The 2,956-nt window shown below is 41.1% G+C and overlaps 1 pseudogene; it reads left to right on the forward strand.

Annotated features, from left to right (window-relative positions):
• Positions 1–1,697: 1,697 nt before the first annotated feature.
• On the forward strand, positions 1,698–2,060 carry LOC149211514 (cytochrome P450 86B1 pseudogene; annotated as a pseudogene).
• The last annotated feature ends 896 nt before the right edge of the window (positions 2,061–2,956 follow it).

A 2,956-nucleotide genomic window follows, 5' to 3' on the forward strand; every position in this document is an offset into this window, starting at 1 on the left:
CAGTACTAGTATTTTTCTTTAGAAAAAATAATTTGTGAAACCTGGTGACAGCTGGATCTTCACAAAGGAGTTTAAGTTGAGTTTTCTTATGTTTTAGTATTTAGCTAGTTTTAAATTTTGTCTTTTCAAAAACACCCCCCCTGCATGAATAAAAACAAATCAAGTGATTAGTATGCTCTCTTCGTGCGCTTCGTGCGATCAGGAAGATCAAAAAATCTATTGATTTGTTTCAAATAAAAATACTCTTGCTGGAGAGCTAATTTGCAAAAAAAAACAATAAAGAATTTTGTGAATGAAAAAAATCTTTAATTTTTTTTAGATGAAATTTAGTTTTTTTAGTTTTAGATTTATAAAAAAATTTAGTTTTTAATTTTAGATTAAAAAAAATAAAAAAATCCATAAAATAATAATAATATATGTATCGAATATACACATATTATTATTAAAGAAAAAAATTAACCATTTTCTTTGTTTTTGTTTTTTTAGATATTTAAAAAAAAAATTAACTTTTTTTTCTTTTAGATATTTAAAAAAAAAAATGCAAAACGTTAATAAAAAATAAAAAATTAACCATTTTTGTTTGTTTGTTGTTTTTTAGATCTTTTAAAAAAAAACTAAAAAAAAAATTTAACCATTTTTGTTTTTTTAGATATTTAAAAAAAATATAAAAAAAAACATTAAATAAAAACCACCGAATTGGATCAAATGGACCACGTCGAGCGCAATGATATCGAGGCTTTTGGCCTGGATGGTTTCAAGTCTTATCTGGCGGAGTTTATTTCTACTCTGTTGTTTGTGTTTGCTGGTGTTGGCTCTGCCATGGCCTACGATAAGTTGACATCCAGCGCAGCTTTAGATCTAGCGGGGCTCGTCGGCGTTGCGGTCTGCCATGGTTTTGCTCTGTTCGTGGCCGTGTCCATTGCGGTGAACATCTCCAAGCCACGATGAGCCCGATCGGATCAAGGGGCCTCGGAGCCCCGAGGAGGAGGCAGCGCTGCAGCATTTTGTTCAGAAATACGGCCCACGCAACTGGTCCCTGATCAGCAAAGCGATCCCCGGCCGATCTGGCAAGTCCTGCAGGCTCCGATGGTGCAACCAGCTGAGCCCCAAGTCGAGCACCGCCCCTTCACTCCTGAAGAGGCATTCCAGGACGACATTTCGATTCCCTTCGACGATTTCAGAAACGATTATGCACCAGCTTTTGTTGATGAAATAGTGTCGAATCCACAGATCTCCAATGGCGGATCTGCAACAACAAGTGGAATTCAAAAGATGTACAAGGAAGTTCTTCGAATAATAAGCAAATCATGACGCCAGGTGCAAGTCCTGGGCGATTGTTAGCGGAGACACAGCTTCAGAACGACATAAAAAAATGCCTGAATGAAAACTCAGGCCACATAACCCCACACGCCTGCAGATAACAAAATCCCGATTGCCACAGCAAGAAATTGCTGAGCCTTGTCTCTCCGGATGTCCTGATCAACAAATCTGGATCCGGACACCCGGCCGTGTACAAATGCCTCTCAATATCTTCAACCGTAACACACTCACAAGATGCAACTGATGCGGCTGCTGAAGAAGAAAGTTTAAGAAGAGAATTTGAAGCAGAGGGACACATAATTGCCCCAAAATAGAAGCCATTAAATCAAAAGGAGCTGCAGGATTGCGTGTATTTATATGCGGCCTTGTCCGAAACAATGAGGCTGTACCCCTCCGTCCCGATAGACCACAAGGGCGTGGTGAATGACGATGTGCTTCCAGACGGAACGTGCATAAATCCTAGGATGAGGTTTTTTTACAGTATATATTCTTTGGGCCGCATGGAGAAAATCTGGGGGCCGGATTGCCTTGAATTCAAGCCGGAGAGATGGATCCATAAGAACAATGATGGGCAGGCGATGATTAATCACGAATCTGCGTACAAATTCGCGGCCTTCAATGGCGGGCCGAGGGTGTGTTTGGAAAAAAACATGGCGTACATGCAGATGAAGGCCGCGGCAGCCGGGATTCTGAAGAGATTTCAGGTTCGAGTGGTAAAAAAATCAATTGGATATCGTTGATACTCACCATGAAGCACAACCTCAATCCACTCCTCACCATGATACTCACCGTGAATTTGGTAAGGCGACCGCCAACGTTGCCCTTGATCTCCAACTCAACCACTGATTTTGAATGAATAATGGCCGATAAAAGATGAATTTTGGCAACATATATCCTTTCTTTTATAATTTATTTTTAGAAATTTTCCTTATTTCCATGCCTCCGGAGTCGAAGTGGCGTTGGAATTTAATAGATGAAGTGAAGGTAGGCGGAGGCGAAGTGGCGTTGGAATTTAATAGATGAAGTGAAGGTAGGCGTAGGTCTCGTGCTCCCATGAAGGAGGGTGAGTGTGCGGGAGATCTGTTACTCTTACTCTCTGACGACACAACACAAGGCAATGCACGGAGGAGATGCATGCCTTGATGATGAAGAAAGAAAATTTTGTCATTGTATTTTTTTTTTTTTAATTTGAGTGCCAGGCTCACTGCCCACATGCACGTGTCCAGAATCCAAAAGACACAGTCCACAGAAATCTGAGGCAGAGGTTTGGGACTCGATTTGTTTGTTTTATTTTATCTCTCCCCCGCGCCTCGCCTCGCCTCGCTTGCTATGCTATATTGCTAGGTGATGGGTTGGGTGTTGAAAGCCCAGCAGTTTTCAACGTACACTCAGAGTGATGGGAGTCATGCCATAATCATGGCGGTTTTTTTTTTGTTGGAACTGATCCTCGACGAGGGTTACAGATTTTGGTGAGGCGGTAGGGTCATATATGACTCTCCATTTTGCAAATCTTTACTTTACCCTCGCCGTCACCCGCACATTTAGCTAAGGCCTTTTAACCCCAGGGCGTTACTTGCTTTTGGACCAGTAACTCCCAGTTGTCCACAACCAGTTTGGGCTGAAATACAATATTTCT

Source organism: Pinus tabuliformis, chromosome 1_1 (genome assembly GCF_031772625.1).
Source record: "Pinus tabuliformis cultivar Carrire ecotype Pingquan chromosome 1_1, CPIR1, whole genome shotgun sequence".
NCBI classification, from domain to species: Eukaryota; Viridiplantae; Streptophyta; class Pinopsida; order Pinales; family Pinaceae; genus Pinus; species Pinus tabuliformis.